We start from the raw sequence: 22,005 nt of genomic DNA on the forward strand, positions 1-22,005 counted from the left end.
CTTTCATTGGGTAAATACACACGAGTACTTCCCATATGCCAGGGATAAGTGCTAAGTATGCAGGGAGGACCCCTATCTTGAGGTAGCTTAGTGTCTATAGCAGAGATCGGCAAACTTTTATTTACTTATTTTTTATTTATTTTTAATTGTTTTTTCTTTATTGGTTTTTAGAGAGAGAGAGAGGAAGGGAGAGGGAGAGAGAGACAGAAACATCGATGAGAGAGAACATCTATTGGCCGCCTCCTGCATGACCCCCAATGAAAGTTTGGCCCCCAACCTGGGCATGTGCCCTGACTGGGAATCGAACCAGCGACCTTTGGTACATGGGTCGGTGCTCAACCACTGAGCCACAGCAGCCGGGCAAACTTTCAAATATTTTGGCTTTGCAGGCCATAAGGTCTCTGCCCAACTACTCAGCTCTGCTGTGGAGCACACAAGCAGCTGCAGCAGACAATATGGAAATAACAGGCACAGCTACATTGCAGTAAAACTCTATTTTAGCAAAACAGCTGGCTGGATTCGGTTCACAGGCCATGGTTTGCAAATCCTCTTCTAGTAGACCCCTTAAGAAAGGCTTGCAGGAAAAATACTTTCTGGGTTGTTTCATGTTCACATCTATTTGTTGTCTTTATCCTTGAACAACGATCACCTGGGTCTTTGGAACCTGTTTAATTCCTTGAGTATTTTGTAACTGTCTTTTAGTTGTGGTTGTGGAAAATCTGTAGCCAGTATTTCTTCCCCTTATAGGTAGGTGACTTCCCAGAGGATTCTTTATCTCTGAAGTCACGAAATCTTATTAAGACATGTCTTCGTAATCCTGATATGAAAGGCTCGGATACCCCAGACTTCAGTTTATTTATAGTTACTGACATAACAAGTATGGTTGGCACACTATTTTACATCATGCTTTCTTTTTCTAGTTTGAAAGCTTTCCTGGCCACATCAGCCTTTGCTTTATGCGTTGTGTTCTAATCTTTAGCGGCACACATATTTTTGTTCTAGTGGTTACTTTTATGACGATAGCTTATACAGCGTTTGTTCATTCTGTGCTATAAACAATGATGGATTTAATATATTTCCTCTTCCTCCTCCCTCCTCCACCTCCATCATCCAGTTTTAGTCAATCATTTAATTTTATTTAATGAATACCTTGGGAATGTTCATTTATGCGGTAGTTTAATGTTCACCATTTCCTCTCCTGTGTCCTGGGGAAGTTGTATTTGACATCTTCCTGCATCCTTGCTGCCTTTGAGCCCTTAAGCTTCTGCTTTGCTTTCCGGCTCCATAGAGGTGACAAGAAAGTCAATTTTATTTCATTCATGGTAGAAAAATCGGTTGTGATTTTCATTTGCTTGATAGTTCCTTTTTTTAAAAAAAAACACGTCTTTTTCTGCCATTATTTTCTGTTGTTTTTCATCACTTTTTCTGGTTCGTTCCTTGTATTGATCCCGTGTGTACATGCTTCATTACTTACCACTGAGGGCGGTGAGTGTTTTTTCTAACAAGTATGAGTAGGGAGTCCGTGTTGTGTAGAATTCCTGTTCCAGGTGTACTTGAATATTGTGTGTGGGGGAGAGGGGAGGAGAGAGAAAGAGATTACCTTTTTCCTATCCCCTAATGGAGATAAACACATGTAGAGTGTTTTGTAACGTAAAGACTTTGTCCCCCTCCACTGCCACAAAAGCAGATAGCTTCCTGCAAACATGGCACACCCATGTGATTTTTCATTTAACCTCATCCTCTGTTTCCTGAAAGGAATCTAGGTCTGGGGGTGGGAGGCCTGGAAACTGCTGAAATTTAGATTTTTCTCCGGAGGGAATGCTCTCACCTCTCTGGGGTGACTTGTTTCTGGCTATTTCTGAGCTCCTCGGCCCAGTGCCCTGCCCACTTTCTGGGCCACCCTTTGCTGGGACCCACACTCTTGGCAGCCTTCTATCAGCGGTGCAGTTTGAAAATTTTGCTGTCTTTTAGTTTTGCTAAAAAGGGAAATTGTGTCTGTATTTTTCATTCACCTTTTTGCTTTGGGAGACTTTCTAGGAAACAACGTTGGGAATATTGGCTTTACTGTGTTCAGAGCAAAAATCTCAATGTGAACATTGATTACTCTGAAATGTGAATACGTGAAATTATTAAGTGGCTGAAAGTGACCTAGGGTGATCAGGGCAGGAACATAAAAACCAACACACACACACACACACACACACACACACACACACTTCATCTTCAGGTTAATAGTTATTAAATAGCTGGATGTCTGAGGGTGAGAAAAATCCTAGTGGAAAAACAAAAATTGAGGAGCACCCCCAGCCTACTGAGAGATACGCAGTCCTTACCAAGTCTGTACATGTCTGCAAAGGCAGGAAGATGACTGTGATCACAAGACCAAGACTGGGGAAAACAGATCTTTTCTGTGGAAAAAGGCACTTCCTGTCACCAGTCTACGAGTAGGATCTGATCTTCCTTATTTATTATGCGTACAATCATCCTTGTATTTCACATTTTTCTCTTTACTCGTATAATCCTTTTCAGACACAGATATATACATACATACCATTCGGGGATCATTATTTACTTTACAAAAACAAGATCGTATTAAGTATTTTTTTCCTCCATCTAGCATTTCTCACTCCACATTACCTCGTGCTAATTCTTCAAAATAGACTTGAGTAGCTTTAATTTGTCTTTTTTAATGTCTGCATACGATTTCCTGCTGTAATTATGGACCATAATTTATTCAAACAGCCCATTACTGATGAGCTTCCACAGATTCTCCAGTTTTTGCCACCACAAACAATGCTGCATAAACCATGTTTCCATACATTTGACGTACGGGGGCTTTTGTTTCTCTGTGATAGATTCCTGCACTTTGTAATTGCTGAGTCCAAGGAAATACATATTTTTCCATCTTAATAGAAACTGCCAAATGGCTTTCTGAATAGGCAGAAATGCCTCATATTTCTACCAGCAATGGAGGAAAATCCCTTTTCCTCTACATGCCCTCAATAAATATTTAAATCAGTTAGCTCTGATTTATGTTATTTTCCTTATCAGTCTTGAGATAATTTCCTCCTTTTGTGCAAAGTGATGTCGTGGAAGACAGAGCAGGGAGAGATTAAGGAAAAGTCATGGTGTCAGACAGCCTCCCAGGTGGAGCTTTGGGAGCATTTTTTTCAGCAAATACTTTCCAGATACTCACTCCAGGTGCAAGAACTGTACAAGGCACTGGTCCGATTTAAAAGTATAGAAATAAGCCCACAGAAGCATGCAGTTCAGATAGGAATAATACACTGTAGCAAGATGTCTCTATTCAGAAAAGCTTAGGAACTGCTTTCTGTTAATGTGCGACTTCTTGAAACCTCAGTTTCTTCATCTGTAGAATGGTTTTGATGATGCTCCCCACCCACTGGGACAGTTCTGGAAATTATGAGATGATGCCTGCAGACCACCGAGCACCGTGCCTGGCACCGGGCAAGCACTCAACAATTGGAGAGGTTGTATTATTACTAGAATTATTGTTATTACTATTATCAGTTTTATTATTGAAGATTTATATAGAAAAAAAATAAGATTAGACAGATAGGTTGGGGCCAGATTGGGGAAGACCTTGAATATCCCATTAAGAAATGTCATCTTTAGATTATGGGTTCTTGAGAGAGAGAGCGATAGGATGAAAATGGTGTTCAGGGAGGATTTCCTGGTCAGCCATTAATCTGTGGATAAATTAGTGATGAAGAGGCTAGCAGCAGAAAGAGAGTAGGCGGTATATCAGTTAGATGCCTCTTTTGTAAAACAGGATTGATATCTGAGATATTTTTAAATGGCACAGCCCTGGCACTGACCAGTCAAAGCAGGTGACCGAGCCATCAGAATGGACACCGGCTGTAAACAATCATACTGGAATCACAGTGCATCGAGGCCGACATCAGCCCCGTTCCTGAGACAGCACCTTCCAGAAAATGGCTTAAACAACTGTTTATAACTCTCAGAAAGAGAAATCTGGAGGAAGATGGTTCTAGTGTTGGTTAATTGTGTAACCTACCTGAACTGGCATGGTCCATCCACATCCCTCAGAGCCCACCCGGCCAATGCAGCCTGATCCAAAGGCGTCCTAGGCCGGTATCTGCAGCTCTCTGCCCACAGGCTCTGTCTGGCCACAGGACTGCTCTCATCCCATGTGTAGGACAGGCTGCAAGTACCTGGGGACAACACCCTAAGACTAGCGTTCAGACAAGCTCCAAGGAGCGGATGGATAAATACTCAGACCAGCTCCGAAGCATGAGCTGAAATATCGCCCGACGCCCCAAGACCAGCGCTCAGACAATGCTGCAAGGAGCGGATGAATAAACACTCAGGTTTGCTGGGCTCCGGGGGGCCACAGCTCGCCCGCAGCAAACCTGCTCATTAGCACACACTTGTGGACGTCCTTCCTTTCCCTACGACTTCCCCACTTTCCTACTGATGTTTCCTGAGAACCTTCCCCAAATGAACTTCTTGAACTTAAATATTTTTTTCAAGAATAGTTTCTTGAAGAGGCAAATGGTATATAGACTTTCATCCTGAGGTGTGTCCCACAAGAGGGAGGCTCCAGACATTCTCATTTTATCCGGAGGTAGGGGGTGGGGGAAAACTTTCAGAAGGCTCACAGCATCTTCTTGCACATCACTGGCTACAATGGGGTCACAGGTCCAGGCCTAACCATACAGTAACCACAGAGGAGAATGAGATTAACACAATGCATTTAGGCCAATCTAGACTCCTATCCCGGGGCACAATAACAGCAGACACATGAATAAAATCGGAGTTAGGTTACCAAGGAAGAATGAAGACTGACTCCTGGGTAAGCTTCAACAGTCTTTTCTAGAAAAGGCTTCAATAATTTGGGCAGAGGCAATGAGAACAGCTACCACGGTGCTGGCAGTGAAAATCGTCATCGAAACCCTGGACTGGATTCATCTAGTGACTTGTTAGTCTTTCATCATTTTTCAGGGGGAAAAATGACACGTTTTAACATTCAGTTCTGTGATTAACCGACCGTGAATGCAATCTGCATATTTCATACGTGAAGTGGGCTTAATACATCTTAATTGCCAACAACAGGATAACATTTTTCATAATGTTCGTTACTCACTGTGCTCTTTCCCTGCGTTGGTCTGAGTGCTCAGTTACACTCGAGCAGTTAGGAGGGGGGTTGCCACAGGACAGCCCTTGATTCCACTGCGGAGTGTGAAGTATCCCCACAAACTTCCCCACTGGTACCTAATAGAGGCAGAGGCTGTCTGCCTAAACATCATTTATTAATATTCAGACAGTCTGTGTGGCCAAGACAGGCAATGATTGATGACTCGGGCCACAGAAGGGCTTGAGAGACAGAATCTGGAGTATATTCCTATTTTGCCTGAATGTCTAATGAAAAGCCCGGAGTCTCCTGTCTTGACAGCCAGGAGCTGGCTCGGGGCAGGCCTTTGACTCGGCGTGGGACCTCCGCCACCGTTTTTCTTACTTAATGCTTCCTAAACCCCAGGCACCTGCACGCTTCATCCAGATTCTCTCCCACAGGTGAGACCCTCCGCGGAGGTCACAGAGCGAGGATCCCCCCCGGGGGCCTGTCGAATGCGTCGCGGCGGATGGGGAGACGGAAGGGGGGGCGGCTGGAGCCGGCGCTGTCACACACGGAGCGTGTCTGCGGGGACTGAGCGCACGGCCGCCCGCGGTGAGGGGTTCGAGGTGCGGAGTTCGCCTTCAGCCGGCGCTTTCTTACCGTTGGCATGGCAATAAATTGGTTTCACTTTTTATTTCCTCTTTAAAAGTCCTTTAAATCCTAACAAGCTAATGGAGCCGATTCCCTTTGTCACCCCAATCCAAGTCCATTAACACCCACCCTACATTTTATCATCACCTCCTGCCCCTCTCCAAGCCAGGCAATCACTCATGTCCAGTTTGTCCCGCGGTGGGGAAAACCCAGAGGTGTCTGATCACTGCTGGGTGGGCAGAGCTTCCGTGAGAGGGCGGCAGTCAGTCTGAGCCTTCAGGATTGTCGGCTTGTCAATCTGGGCCGCAGCCAGGGAGACAGGCCATTAGTAGGGAGACACCACCTTTTGGCTTTCAGTAATAGTGGGAGCTGCCGAGGGGGAGGGGCGGAGCAGGGGGCAGGGGGGAGCTGGGGGGGGGGCTTCATCATCAGAGATAACTGCCGAAGGCGCTCCACAGCGGGAACAACAACGGAAGGGAAGCATCCAGCTTCCATGTCACAGAAGAATCAGGCATTGCACAGAGGAAGACTTGAAGGGGGCTGAAGCTTTCCCTCTGTGTTCTGTTTCCCTACATTGGTTATTTTAGCTCCTGTTTTTGCACGGTATTAACAGGACAGCCCAGTGTGGAAGGCACCCGTGTCCCCGGCCTGGAGCGACGGCAGAAAGCAGAGCCGAGGACTGGGTCGGGTCCTCAGCTGGCTGCAGAAGGAACAGAAACCATAGAACTGAGTGAGTGGCAGCAGCTGGAAGGAGAGAGGCCGACAAACTGATCTCTGAGATGTTACTAGGAAACAACAGCAAGGAGAAGATGTCCTTGACCTCAGGAAAGTCTAGGGAAGTCACAACAGAGCCAGAACTCTCGGAAGCACCTGGTCAATGGCAACCACAGGAGTCTTCAATCTCCATCCACACCATTCAACGTTACCCACTTACTGCTGAGCACTTGAAATGTGGCTGGTTGGGATTCAGATACATGCATGATTTGAAAACTTCATACCTAATATATATATATAAATATATATATTAGATATTCATTAGTTACTTTTATAGTGCATATTGAAATAAAAGTGATTGTTAATAACAATTTCCCCCGTGTCTCTTTATCAATTTTAATGTGGCTACGAAAAACTTTTAAATTGCCTCTGTGGCTCACATTACTTATCACTTGTCACGGCGAAGAAATGCGGAATCTCAGAACTCGGGGTGGGGTGAGTTCGTCACACTGAAACTTCGCCCTGCCCCTCTGGACCCCTGAGCTTCAGGCGTTCCTGGGGAGCACCGACATCAGCCTCGGCAGAGCTGTGAGGGCGGAGAGTTTGTGCCCCGATGCTGACACCCAGCTGGACGACAAGCAAGGCTGCAGTGACTGCATTAACACGTCCTCTGGCCTCGAAAGAAACAACTTAGGAGGAAGCTGGAGTCATAGGAAGTAGGAAGCTGGGAAAAGGTGTCAGTTCCCTTCTCTGCCCCAGTCATGTTTACTTTTGTGTTGTGTTGTCTCAGCTTTGTCATGAAATCGTGCACCTGCTCGCTGACCCGACACGGACCGGGCAGTCTGTGTCCACACCCATGCCCTCCAATGTGCCCAGTGCCCTCCTCTTTGCACCAGGGCACGAAGCTCAAAATCATTTCATTACTCGCTGTCAGGAGGCAATTTGAATAATCTGGAAACAAACTTTGTTCTATTTGCTCAAGTACTGAGGATTTTCTTTACCCTGTTGGCTTCTTCCTGGAATTTGCAGAACAGTTTGTGAAATCTGGTTGACTGGTAGGTTTTGATTTCAAAAAGTCTTTTTTTGTTTTTTCTTTTCAGTTCTGTGTTTCTCCTTTTTAAGGAAATTCATTCACATGGTTAATAAAAATGAATGACTCATGCAAAGGTATTTAGCAGATACCTTGTCTCAATGAACTCCCAGATAATTAAGACAGATTTGGTTTTTTGTTTTGTGTTTTATTAATTGCAGGTACCATGGCACAGCTCATGAACAGAGCACAGATGTAAAGGATGGAGTGATCATTTCCTCCTCCAGAGAGTTCAGGAAAGGTTCTCAGGGCCTTTGGGTTCAGAAACCCCATCTAACCTTCCCCCACAGCACACACACACACTCTGGTCCCCAAGTCTGAGATCCAAACTAGCACATTTAGATGCTCCAGCCAGCTCCACTTGTGTGCCACAGAGACATCTCTAACGTAACACGTACAAAATGCATCGCACCGACATGGAGGGACCTGGAAAGTATTATCCTAAGTGAAATAAGCCAAGCAGAAAAAGACAAATACCACATGATCTCACTTACATATGGAATATAATGAACATTACAGTCTGAGGAATACGGTAGACCCAGAAACATGGAAGTAGGGCACAGACTGACATCTGTCAGAAGAGGGGGTGGGGGGGTGGGAAGAGATAAACCACAGAACTTATATGCATGTATGCATGACCAATGGACATGGACAACAAAGCCGGGCACGGGGCGGGGGGTATGGGGAGGGGGGTGCCAATGGGGTAAAAAAGGAGAAACATCTGTAACAAAGAAAAATTAAAAATTAAAAAAAGAATTAAAAAAATAAAAAATACATAAATAAATAAAAGAAGCATTTCACCTGCAGGGCTGATAAGATGGAAGGACATTAAGAGCCAAACACTCTCTTGGTCTGGGACCTGTGGACCTGTAGATTCCCCTTCTCCTAATGGGGGGTCCTGGGAAGGCTCATACAGGATTCTGGAATTGGGTAGTCAGGGGTCTGCCACCCCCACCTAAGCTGCTGAGTTGGTCCACAGCCATTCACGATCATTCGTAATTCGGTGGCACCCTTGAGGAGTGTTAGGCCTCGGCAGTTCAGCATTATCTAAAAGCCGGGGTCCCTGTTCTGCCTCTTATTAGCTGCACATCCTTGAGCTATCTGTCTTATCCTCAGTTTCCTCACCTATAAAAAGGCTGTGAACGTAGAGAGTTATTGCAAAGAATAAATGAGTTCATGCAAAGCAAAAAAACAAACAAACAAAAAAAAATGCATCTCACTTTTTCAAAAAGAAAACAACACATTCCTTCCCTATCACCCCAATACTCCTTCAGTTCCCACACCTCAGTAAATGGCATCACTACTCACTCAGTTCTAAACCACAACCCAAGGGTCCCTCCTGATTCCTCCCTCTTCCTCTGCACCACCCCAGCAACCCACCTGTGACACCTGTCAGTTCCAAGCCACCTGTGACACCTGTCAGTTCCGAGCCATCATCGTCTCTCACCTGGACAAATGCAGCTGACCCTGCAGGACTCACCGCCTCCACCCCTCTCCTCTCCATTCTAATTGCTAGGTAGCAACATACATGGACTTCTTCTTCTTTTTTTTTTAACTTTATTGTTAGAAGTATTACAGATGCCCTTCCTCTATTCCCCCATTGACTCTCTCCACCCGACTCCCACCACCCCCATAAGTGAAATTCTTCAAATGTAAGTCAAGTCATGTCACTTTCCTGCTCATACCTATCAATGGATCCTAATTGCACATGAAATAAAATTTCAAGCACTTATCTTGGAATCTGCAAAGATTTCCTTTTTTAATGTGTTTTTTATATATTTTTTAGAAAGAAAGGGAGAGAGAGACAAACATCAATGTGAGAGAGAAACATCAATCAGCTGCCCCTTGCACGCCCCCTATTGGGAATCGAACCCACAACCTGGGCATGTGCCCTGAGCAGGAATCAAACCAGGACCTCACAGTCCATGGGCCGATGCTTAATCCACTGAGCCACACCGGCCGGGCTGCAAAGATTTCTTAAACAGGACATAAAAAACACCAGCCAGGAAGAAAAATAAGCTAGATTGAATTATTTTGACATTAATAACTTCTATTCATCAAAGAGACGTGAAAAGTCAACACAGTGAGTAAGAGAAGGTATTTGTGAAACACGTATCTAACAAAGAACTCATGTCTAGAATATTAAAAAACTCAGATATACCAATAAGAAAAAGAGAGGCAACTCAATAGAAAAATGAACCAACAATTTGAACAAAAGCTTGACAACAGAGAATAGCCGAATGCCCACCAACATATGAAAAGGGGCTCAGCTTCTTTAGTCACCACGGATTGATGGAAGCCACACTGCAGGACCACCACACCCACCACACCCACCACGAAAGCTCAGACAACGAGGCAGATGGAATAATACCACGCCTTGGAGGGGCTGGGAAGCAACTGGAGTGCTCACACCCGCTGCTGAGAATTTGAAAATGGGTACAAACTGGCTGAAAAACTGTTTGCAGGTATGTGTTGAAGCCGAATATATTCATACCCTATGCCCCAGCAATCCTACCCCTAGGTACACACACACAAGCACACACACCAGAAATCTATATATACCTATATACACCTAAAGACACATATAAGATTGTTGTTAGCAGCACCATTCATAAATATATCCAAATTGGAAATTAACAAAATGCCCACTAATGGTTCATAAATATATATTTTTTAATCTTCACCCCAGGATATTTTTCCGTTTATCTTCAGATAGAGTGGGAGAGAGGAGGGAGGGGGAGAGAGAGAGAAACATTGATGTGAGAGAGATACATTGACTGATTGCCTTCCACACAATACTGACCAGGCCTGGGACTGAACCACAACAGAGGTATATGCCCTTGACTGGAATCGAACCCACAACTCTTTGGTCTGTGGGCCAATGTTCTAACTGCTCAGCCAAACCAGCCAGAGAGATAAATTTTGTATAGTCACATAACAAATTATTCAATAGCAATGAAAACTATTTCAATCAGAAAAAAATATGGTTGACTCTCAAGATCATACTTTTGAGCAAAAGACAACAAAAGAGAGCTCACCATGTGGTTTGTTTAAACTGCGTTCAAAAGCCGACAAAACTGTCAAATGCTGCTAGATGTCAGGTTAGTGAGACCTTTGCAGGAGTCGGACCATGAAGATTGGGAGATTAATAAGCTGCTTCTAGGTGGCTATGTTCTATTTCCTGACTTCAGTGTTGGTTACACGGGTACATTGTGAGAAAATTCATTAAATTATATTATAGTTTGTGTACCTTTCTGTATGTGTCTTAAACGGCAATAAATGTTCATTCTAAAACAGAATTCAAACTTCTAACCACAGCCTTCAAGGCCCTCCCCTCTCCCGGACCGCACCCTGAGCTCGTGCCCTGGCATTTGCGCTGCAGCCCAGAGCCTTCTGTAGCCTCTCCCAAGGACCAAGTCCATAGCCACCTCATGCTGCGTGCTTATTACGTCCCCTCCGCCAGCATGCTCTCCCCCCACCCTTCGCCTAGCTCCAGTTCTCCTCGATGCCTAAGCTTAGCGGCCTCGGCTTCTTGGGCACCACAAAGTAAGTTTCCATCCGTTATTTACCTCAAGCCCCCGTTTTCTTCCTTCATAGCACCTGGCACGACTTGTACTGTTTTCCCTGTCTGTGCATTTGGGGCAGGTGTTCCTCCTGGGCAGCATGTTAGCCCCAAGTGGCTGTGCACTGTCGGTAGTGTGCACTGTCTGTGGTGTGCACTGTCCGTGGTGTGCACTGTCGGTGGTGTGCACTGTTCGTGGTCTGCACCTTTCGTGGTGTGCACTGTTGGTGGTGTGCACTGTCCGTCGTGTGCACTGTCTGCGGTGTGCACTGTTGGTGGTGTGCACTGTCCGTGGTGTGCACTGTCCATGGTGTGCACCTTTCGTGGTGTGCACTGTCTGCAGTGTGCACTGTCGGTGGTGTGCACTGTCCGTCGTGTGCACTGTCTGTGGTGTGCACTGTCTGTGGTGTGCACCGTGATACCTCACAACCAGGTGACCAACTCCTCCTGGATTCCCCAGGACTAACCTGGCTCTAAAACATAAAGACCTGCATCCTGGGACACCCTCAGTCCTGAGAATGACATATTGGTCACCTTAGACAGAACATAGCCTGCTGCCATTGAATAGTAAACAATCAATGTTGAACAAACAAACAAAATTTTTAAAAAGAGCATTGTTTGGGTGAACAAAAAAAGGAGCGGCTATGTAACACTTATTCTCCAAACCTGGCACAGAAGGCAAGGAGAAGGGGTCAGGCCGGAGAGCCCCTGCACCCAGCAGGACCTTTGTAACGTGTTTGCTGTATGTGACTATATACTGGTGCAATCTGATCATGCACCGTGCTCTGAAAAGTTGCTTCTGTGGTTGGGTATGGGTAACTCTCCCCAAGGCGTTTTTTACTTCCTGAAAAGCAACCTGCTGAAAGACGAAGTAACAGGCACACCTGCCAACACGCTGGAGACATATTTACATGCTGGTGTCTCGGGAAACGGACGCCCTTCAGCAAACTCACCCTGACTGTCCGGCGGAGCAGCTGTGCAGCCTCCACGAGCACTGGGGACATGTCCATCTCCCTCGGGGGTGTCCCTGAGGGCTGCAGTTTCCTCGGCAGGTGACAGCATGTTCTGAAGTGGAAGCGATGCCCCGAGCGTGTGGCTCTTCAGCTTTCTCTCCGCCGCTCCTCCTTCAGCCACCGAACGCTCTGATGTGGCTTCCCCTTAGCAGAGTGCTTCTTGGCCTGCACTCCAAGGGACCAGCAGGCCACGCCCGGCTGAAATGGAACAGCAGCACCTCTCATGGCCAGGAGTCACAAGTCACCCAATGGGGAATCTCAGGGCGCCAGTCACAGGTACAGTCCATCTCCCCACGCGCTCGTTTTGGACTTAGCCACGTGACCTACTGTAGCGAGTGGAATGTGGGTGCCTGCTAACAGATCCAAGCGTAGATCTCAGGGGGTGTCACGTATTTCCACTCATGCTGTTGCTGTCCCACCACCACAAGGAGCAAAACCTGCATCAGGAAGCTCACTGACCCAGAAAGGGTGAGAGAAGTACTGAGAACACCCGGACCTAACCCACAGCTCCATGCCAAGCTCACGTGAGCAAAGCGTACATCAGCCAACCCTCGACCAATGCACGGATGCATGGGCGAGAATATGGAACTGCTGTTTTCGGCCGCTGAGTTGGGCTGGTTTTTGAGGCAGCATCATTGTGGTAAAGGAAGACTGAGACAATGAAAACGAGTCACCTCTAACTTGGTGCTGTCCTAAACCTCATGACAGTCAACCTTACCATCCCCTTCCACAAGATCAATAGCTACCTTTTGGCAAAGTCATCTACGTCCAGTAGAAATGTGTTGAGCATCCACTATGCATCAAGCGCTGAGGGCACAGAGATGAATACAATGCAGTCTCTAATCCTGAAAGAGCTTGTTCTGGGTGAGCTATAGACACCTAAAAAACCACTTTACCATAATGTGGGGAGTGATAAGATTATAAAAGGCACACTGTTCGGAAATATATCAAAACCCAGAACTCAGGTATTACACCAGAGCTCAAGAGATTGTCAACAAAGGGTTGACATTTCTAATATAGGCTGACCTTGGATAACTTCAATTGACCCAAAACTTTTGCTTACAAGATAAGAGTCTCTATTACCATATCAGCTCACCAGCTGGGATGTTGACTATCAGATAACAGAGGTGAGGGTGGGGGGAGAAGGAAAGAAAAAACTACATATTCAGACACTGTAGCACATCGCCAGCAGATTCCCAGGCATAGCTGCAACATACAAGCCCATCAATTACATAAACTCCCAGCAAATTCAAATAAAACAATAAGCAAAGAAAAGGTCATCATAAAACAGCAAAGCAAGTCAGAGCAAAGAGCTACCAGGGTCAGGCAACGCTGATCCAATCTAAGGTGGAAAATATCAGGAGATTAAGACTGCTACTGGCTTTCCATCTTCAGGTGGTGCATTGCCTCTGACAGCTACGGCGCCGAGAAAGTCAGCAATGAAAACCAGGAACCCAGCAGCCCTTTCAACCATTGCTCTCCCCCCAAAAAGGTTGTCAACACCTATTTGTGGGCTTGGAAGTCTGGAGTTTGGGTTATGGTCTGTGAAACATCAGAATGGGCTCCTGGGGCGGGGGGGGGGGGGACATAAAAGCTAAGTCTGTGATTTATCTAAGAAATTTTATCAGATCCAGAATGAATCTCTATTTCAGGTGACACAGAGAATGATCAAGGTTATACTGGTCTGTCTGAAACCCAGATAAATGACCATATTTGCAGATTTCAGTTTTAGGGATGAAAAAAGAAGAAAAACCTAAAATGCACACTCTACGGCATTCCCACGGTGATGGTAAGTGATAATCCCAGTGTCCAAGGCATTTCCATGGATAGCAAACCAGGCATCAAGAAGATGGAGAGGCCAGGGATGAGTCAGTGAGGCAGGCGTGAGGCCATTACCCACGGAACAGGTGCATCTCTCACCAGCATCGTGACAAGATATGGGCTATCCAGCTCCCTCGGCCCTAAAATAGTTGCTGAGTGGTGTTTTTAGGAGTGTCCACATAGACCAAGAGAAAGTGATTGTCTCCTGGCACTAGAGATCCACTTCCCCTCAGGTTAGAAAGCAAAGAAGACCTGGTTTATAGCCAACTTGTAGGCAACAAATGGCAGCAACCTGTGACTTTGTTTAGTATGGTTTTCTTCTTTTTTAACAGATATATATTGAGGTATTTCTTACTTATGTAAACTTCACCAGTTTTAAGTATACAATTCAATGATATTTTAGTAAAGTCACAGAGTTGTGCATCCATCACCAGAATGCAATATTGGAGTATTGCCATCCACCCAGTAAAGACCTCTCCTATCCATTACAGTCACGCCTGTTCCCATCCCCAGCCCTAGGCAACCACCAATCTACTTTATGACCCTATAGCTTGCCCTCTGGGGACACTTCATATAAATGGAATCATACAATATGTGGTCTTTTGCATCTGACTCTTTCACATACCACGTTTTAGAGGTTCATCCATGTTTTAGCATGCATTGACTCACTTTGTATTTGAAGAAAATCATTTTCCCTTAACAATTTCACTCCTGTCCAACAAAAACAGAATTAACATAAGAGCATTACACATGATGTATAGCTTTCGTTTCTTCAGCAATCAGGCCCAGCGAGCCTGGTATCTACAAGGAATGGAGATAATACTCACTGAAGTAAGAACAGGTTTATTCCCCATCTCCCGTAGCCCTTATCACACTGGCCAAGAAAGAACCTAAATCTTTAGCTATGGCCAAGAGTATCATGAGTTATTATTACTCCCTAGGAAAACGGAGACCATTACACATTTCCTGACCATGAAGTGATTATCAGGCTATTTTGATCTTAATTTCCTCTCTTACTGTTTCTTTCTCTCTGTATGTCTCTCTGTGTGTCTCTGTTTCTTCTCTCTCTCTCTCTCTCTCTCTCTCTCTCTCTCTCTGCTATCTTTCTCACTATTTCTCTCTCTCTCCCCCTTCGTATGTGTGCGTGCGTGTGTGTGTGTGTGTGTGTGTGTCCTGCCTCTTTTTGGGGAGTTTACAACTTGATCATTTGGAACTTTTGTAATGGAACAGGATCTTTTTTAACAGGATTTTATTGGCCAAGACCAGAAAACTTAACCACATAAAAGACAGTAAAATTCAACCATTAAAGACATTGGTAAATAGATGCCGGTAGATAAGAAGCAACTGATATCAACATGTTTGTTTGACAAACATCTAAACATTTCGGTTGAGCAATCCAGAAGGATAACGTTTTTTTTATATAGTTGTTTATTATTTCCATCAGTGAGACTAGATCATCAAATCAGCTCTTAATTTAAGAGGGGTGGGGCAGGGAGTTCATTTATAAAATTATAGAACAACATAAGCCCTCGCACATAGAATAGAAATTTGAATGTGTAATCAACCAAGAGAACTATCCAACCTACTTGGGAACTGTAAACAGTCTTCTGGACCAGCTGTGAGCTCTCTGCGTGCTCACCCCCACCCCCGCCCCAAGCCAGGAGCCACATTTCATACTGCTGCCGCTATCCTATGCCCAGTGGACGCATTTGGATTTGCACGGCTATTTCAGACTGTGCTCAACGGCCCACCCATCTTGCAGTGGGACACTGAGGCCACCTATGACATCACTACAGTCAGCTGAGAGATGATGGCATGCTAAACGTCTCCAAGCAAAGAGGCACTAACTGCTCAGGCCTGACTTTGTGAGCCATGCCAAGGAGAAGTGACCTGGCAGTGCATTTGAATCTAAAGCAATCTAGAGAAAGAGAAAGCAAGCTTTAAATTAAACAGAAATGAGATGAACAGAGAAAGGGAGAAGACAGAACCTGTAACTGTAATAAATCCTGCCATTTCAAAGCCAGGAAATAGTGGATGGGAGAAGACGGGAACATAACAAAGCATCCAGATCCATTGGAATCACCCAGGCACATCTGGTAGAAAACAGTTGGGAACCACAAGAGGGTGCTGTCTAAGGGTCCCTAAGCCACCTACCTCTCTACGCCTGGAGCCTAAGGCTTGTAGGTAAAGCAATGGCCTCTGGAATTACCCCACATTGACAAAATAACGTGTCTTTGTGGAAAGGGTGGAGTTAATCAGAGCCTTGGTCCATGGAACATTATCATAATCAGTTCGTACAAGGCCCTTCTCTTGATTTATTTCTTTATTTACTTATTCTCTTTTATTGCCTTTCTGTTTTTAAAGTACATCTGGTAAATATGTACTGCCATTTTCTCTGCAAGTATTTTTATTATGTGTAGTGATAAATTCAGTTATACATCTCATTCTGTTTCTTCCATCTCTACTAAGCACTCGCTGTTTAATGTCCAATTCACTGTTATGTGTACCTCGAGCCCATTCCATCTAAGTGCATGTCATCCATGAGCATGAGGTACATTCACCTGTGCAGTCCCTTCCCACCCCTCAGCACCACAAACAGGTGGCAGGGTGAGGCTCAGCACACCACCGGCAGACCGTGTGGGCATGCTCTGGGCTCTACACCCGGCAGCAAACCCGGGGCACGGTGTAGGGCACACACAGACTTCATATAACCAAGAATGCCAGGTTACTCTCCGGAGCGGCTCCGCCAGTCTACATGCCCACCAGCTGTATACCCCATCCAGATGGCTGTATTTTGCCAATGTAATAGGTGTCAGGTGATAACTCATTTTTTGTTTCACTTCTACTTTCTTTGATTACTAGACTTTAAATATTCTTCCTATGCCTTTTAGTCATCTGTGTTTCCCTCTTCTAGAAATTATCTGCTCAGATCTGTCACCTGTTTTCTTCTCTTGGAGTGTTGGGGTTTTCTTGTTGATTTTTTAAAATTGTTTATAGATTCTAGAAATTGTCACTTGTCAATTTACATATTGTAAGTATTTCCTTTCACTATGATAGGTGTCTGTCAACTCTGCACATGGTGTCCTTAATTGAACAGAAACCTTTCATTAAATTCATAAATTTAATTTTTAAAATAGGTACTATAAAGAGATATTGGGAAAGCTGAGTGTTATCTGTTCATGCACTTTTTAAAATAAGTAACAGAATGTGTCCCAAGCTAGCACTTGTTTCTTTTTTTTTTTTAAGTGGCATTGATTAGGACTCAAATATTTAAGGCTCATGGTAATGGTGACAGGCAGTTGGCTGGACCCAAGAACTGGACAAGAGCTAAACTGAGTTTACACAGTCAGGAGTGAGGCGTCTTCCCGTTTCTCCTTCTCCTCTTTTACTTCTTCCTACGTCGGCCCCTCCCATCTCTCCAGACCTGCTTTCTTCCCTGTCCCATGTATGGCTGTGCCAAGCTCCTGAGTGTCTAAGTCTTCAGCTCAGAAGGCTCACTGGTCATTCCACATCCCCAATTCCAAACTCCTGGGATAGCGTCTGATAGGTCCAACTGTCCAATCAACAGTGGCCGACAAGCGGGGTCAGGTCACTGAGACTGGGCTTCAAGGATACACTAATGTGGCCGGGGCTCTCGGGAAAGAGAATCAGGGTTGTGCCAATAACACAGAAAGACTGATTTGAGACATAAGAGCCAGCACATGCGTGGTTGTGAGAGCCGTGTGGGATTTGTCCTCACATCTGATGATACTTCCCGCCTCCTTCTCTCTGCTGAGAGCAGAGGGCGCCTGGACGTCAGCCCTGATCCCTGGACCAGCTCCGGGTCTTACTCTCTGTGCGTGACTCGTTGTCCTGTAGGTGACCCTGAGAGTGGTGGGTGGTCCTGATATGTCCCAGTCAGCCCAGCGAGATGTTTCTACACCCTGACTACATCCAGACACCATGTATCAAAACCTATGACTCGTGGTCGCTGACTAAGTTCCGAATGGATAAAATATTCCATTTCCCCCATGAACAGCATCCTCTCTAAAGAACTGTATGGTCTCTAGAGTCACACTGTAACAGCCAAATACATGTATTTCAGCCTCTCTTATTCTTTGACAAATCTGATTTCACACCTGGATATATTAGACAGCATGTGTATATACTGTGAATACTTTCCTTTCCTTTATATAACATACACTAACAAAATTGATTAACATTGTGGAGTCCTCATTATGAGTCAGGTACTAGGCTAAGTGCTTAACATTTATAATTGCCACTGAGCACTTAAAGTCCTCATAATAACTATAATCCCCACAGCAACCCTAGAGGAGTTATTATTATTTCCCATTTTTAGTTGAGAAACTTGAGAGGTAGATGATTAAGAAACCTGCCCAGAGTTTCAAAATAGTGGGTGCAAAGCCCAGATCCAGATATATTTGGCAACCAACCTTTATTCATCATCACAACACAGCATTTCATCCTTACATACGTGGGGATGTGTTTTTTTTTTCTTTTTGCTTGTTCTTCACTGGTTTGTCACCATTATTATCTACCTTCAGTTCAAAAGGCAGTGACTATTTCCTATTTGCTTTTGTACGTCATGTCCCAGGTTTGATGTACATGGAATTATAAACCCAGTGGGTAAAACCGTGCCCACAGCATGCAGTGCTTAATTTGACCCCCGAAGGAAATCCTCTGCACACAAATAGTCATAAGGAGATTTCAGTGACGCACAGGAGGGGTGGAAGGATGGAAGATGAATGAACCCAGCCAACATGGGGGGTTCTGGAGTGGAGGTGTCCTGGCACCTTCTGACGAGCAGAGCGCAGCACGGAGGAGAACTCCGCTCCGGGAAGGCCCTGTTGCCATGGCACTACCTTCTGTGGTTTCCTTACACCCTACTCACACCTTTGAGTTCTTCTCAAAATATCCGGTTGAGTGTGCCATCTGCTTCCTGCCAGGACTCTCATGGATCCAGCTGTGTGGCAGATGCAGACAGGAAGGGAGAGACGTGGGCAGCCAGAAGTGGCAAGGAGAAGGTGAGGATGGGAGCAAGGGGAGCTGCTCGGAGATGATCTGGTGATTGAGGCAATGACAGAAGATGGGCAGCTCAGCGGTACTGGGGACAGATGATATCAAGGACTACTCCCCGCCCCCACTGGTTTGGTGACATGGATGTGTCTTAGGGTGCATTCCCCCAGGAGTAAGTCCTGTGGGTACAAGCGTTTTCCTTGAGAGTTAATCCTTGTAAATATTGGTAAGGAAGGGGGCAAGTGAGCCAGGGAAGGGAGGCAGGCAGTAAAGGGCTACTGCTTTCTGTGTTTGTATGGGACTCAAAGCCAGCGGAGAACCATGCTTCAGAGTCTTCCCACTGGAGAGACGAGGGAGCAAGGACAGCTATGCACAGGCTCCATCCGCTGAGGGGTGCACTGGTTGAAGGATGCTCCCGGGGCTTGTGAATGCCTCAGTGCAGGATGGAGTGGGTGGTGCAGAGAGGAGCCCCAGCCTTCTGAGCAAGCGCCCAGGCAGAGCCGAGGAGCCCGCCGGAAGTCTGCGGGGGGGGTGGGGCACTATTACCAGAAAGCCCAGCACGGTGTGGGTGGGGCACAGACAGCATATTTGCAAAACCAAATTGATTGAGATTGTTTTTAAGTGGAAAGTGGCTCAAAAGAGAAATTAGTTTGATTGATAGACAAGGGAAAATGAATTCCTTTTGCATCTGAGTTCATGGACGGAGATTCATACTAGCTCAGGTATGGAAAACAGAAACCTACTGAAGCTAGCACAGGCATCAGGGAGAATTAATTACAGGCACAGGGGGATCATTCATGAAACCCAAGGGCTGGAGTCTGAACGGCATCAGAGGCTGAATGGAAACTGGAGTTGCATCAGGAAAAGAAGGCAGCCACTCTCTCAACATGCGCATGTCGGGTCGCTCTCTGGGGTTGTCTGCTTCCACTCACTGCCCACTATCCCCTCTCTCTCATCCTCTCCCCTCCAGTTTTCTTTCTTTTTTTTTTAATCCTCAAAAGGATATGTTGGGTGGGGTTTTTTTTTATTGATTTGAGAGAGAGAGAGAGAAACATCCATGTGAGAGAGACACGTCGACTGGTTGCCTCCCAAAAGACCCTGACCAGGGCCGGGGACGAACCACAACTGAGGTACACACCCTTGACCGGAATCAAACCCGCGACTCTTTGGTGAGCCAAACCGACCAGGGTGTGAGTGCTGTTTTAATCTGCCAAATTTGTGATAATTTGTTATACAATAATAAGATACTAGTATAACATCCCTAGCTCTATACAATCTCCTCATTCAAACACCCAACTCCAACAAACTCTAGTCTCTAAGTCCTAAAATAGTAGAGAGTTGGGTCAAGGGCCCACCACTGATCCAGAGCATGATGGCTATGGGCCCAGGCATGTGACCCACTTCTCTCTCAACAGTGGTTGTAGATCTACAATGTCAGGCAAGTGGCCAGAGACAAGGCTGGGATGTTCTGGTACTGTCCTTCCACCTCAAAGCCCTCTATCAGTCTGTACCCTGCCTTGCATTCTGCACATTTTCTCTACCGCATCAAGGCTAGCGGGTGGTAAGGTGCAGTAGGACAAGCACTATCTTAGGGGACACAAGGACCTGGTGCAAATCTCAGTCATTCTACTTCCTCGAGATATGGTCATAGACAAGTCACTTAGCCCCTCAGGAACTCTTCCCTCATTGGGGAAGCGACAGTGATATAGCTACTGTGCAGGGTTGTTGTGAAAATCAAACGAACTGAAGTAGGAAATGCCCTTTGTGGGTCTTTAATAAGCATCAATTCTCTTCTGCCATTTTTAGTCCATTTTCTCTGTCCACCATAGCAGTTAGCACAACAGTATTAGCTCATTGCTGCATCAAATCAAACAAATGCAACCACCCACACGCTGAACGTCTGATTGACAGGGAGGAATGGGGCAACCAACAGTAGTAACCCAACTATCACATGCAGCAGTGGTGTCAGCAGAGGGCAGACCTAGTCACAGGTCCCCAGATGTGAGTCTGCAGAAAACATAATAATGGAAACATGATGAAAGCACCTTCTAGTATACATCAGGCACTGTGCTGAGCCCCTTGTGTGCTTCATTTAAAGGTTAACAAGGACCTTTCGTAAGTGCCATCGATACCCTAATTTACACATGAGGAACAGAGGTTCAGAGAGAGAAAATGACTTATGCCAGCTCGGAAGTGGCAGCATCACAATTCAACCTGGGTCTATATGACTCCACAGTCCAAAGCTTTAAGCCACTCTGCATCAAACTGCCACGAAGTGACGGTCCTCTGTCAAGTCGAGTTCTAGCTGGTGGGAACATCTGTGGCACCTTGGAGCCTGAAACTGCGTGATAAGATATAATCCCTTTCATTGACTGCCAGGCTCTTTTCAAATCTTCAAATTTCCAAGAATTTTTTTTTTTTTATCGCAGGGCAAGAAAAGTATCCAAGAAAAGGATAATGAGTTTATTTCTGCCAAACCGAAAGCAGCTATTCAAAAGAGAGCCCCGAGCAACTCCATTTCCTCGCCCAGAGAAACTCCATTGGTTATGTTTTCCAAACAGCTTCTGCTTGATTTTCAGTTGTTTAGAAAATGAAGCAAAAAATGACAAAACTATTATTTCCTGCCCTTGGAAGCCAAGAGTTTATTTGTGTTTTTCATCGGGACTGAGACCTCCCAAGTAGCTAAAAACTCTCTGCACTACTTGAGGCATCAGAAAAATACCCCATCACCCTTGACAAACATTATTGCTCTTGGGAATGTGAAATTCATTCATTCATTCGCTATGTATCTATTTATTTCACCCCCAGACAGGGTGTGGGGCTCTCTACTGTCCACCATTTAAATATCAGAGGGCAAGAGAGCCAGACCCGGCAGTTACAAATAAACCCAGGCTCGCTTTGACAATTGTAATCGCCTTATCCATTCCCCATTTAAGACTCAAACGTTTTGGAGTCAACTTGAAATTCTCCTTGGCAAGGATTTTCAAACTCAGCAAAAGGAACTGAGACCTAGTGGGAAATGCCTGCCTACTGTTGCTCT

Source organism: Molossus molossus, unplaced genomic scaffold (assembly GCF_014108415.1).
Source record: "Molossus molossus isolate mMolMol1 unplaced genomic scaffold, mMolMol1.p scaffold_m16_p_18, whole genome shotgun sequence".
Classification (NCBI taxonomy): domain Eukaryota; kingdom Metazoa; phylum Chordata; class Mammalia; order Chiroptera; family Molossidae; genus Molossus; species Molossus molossus.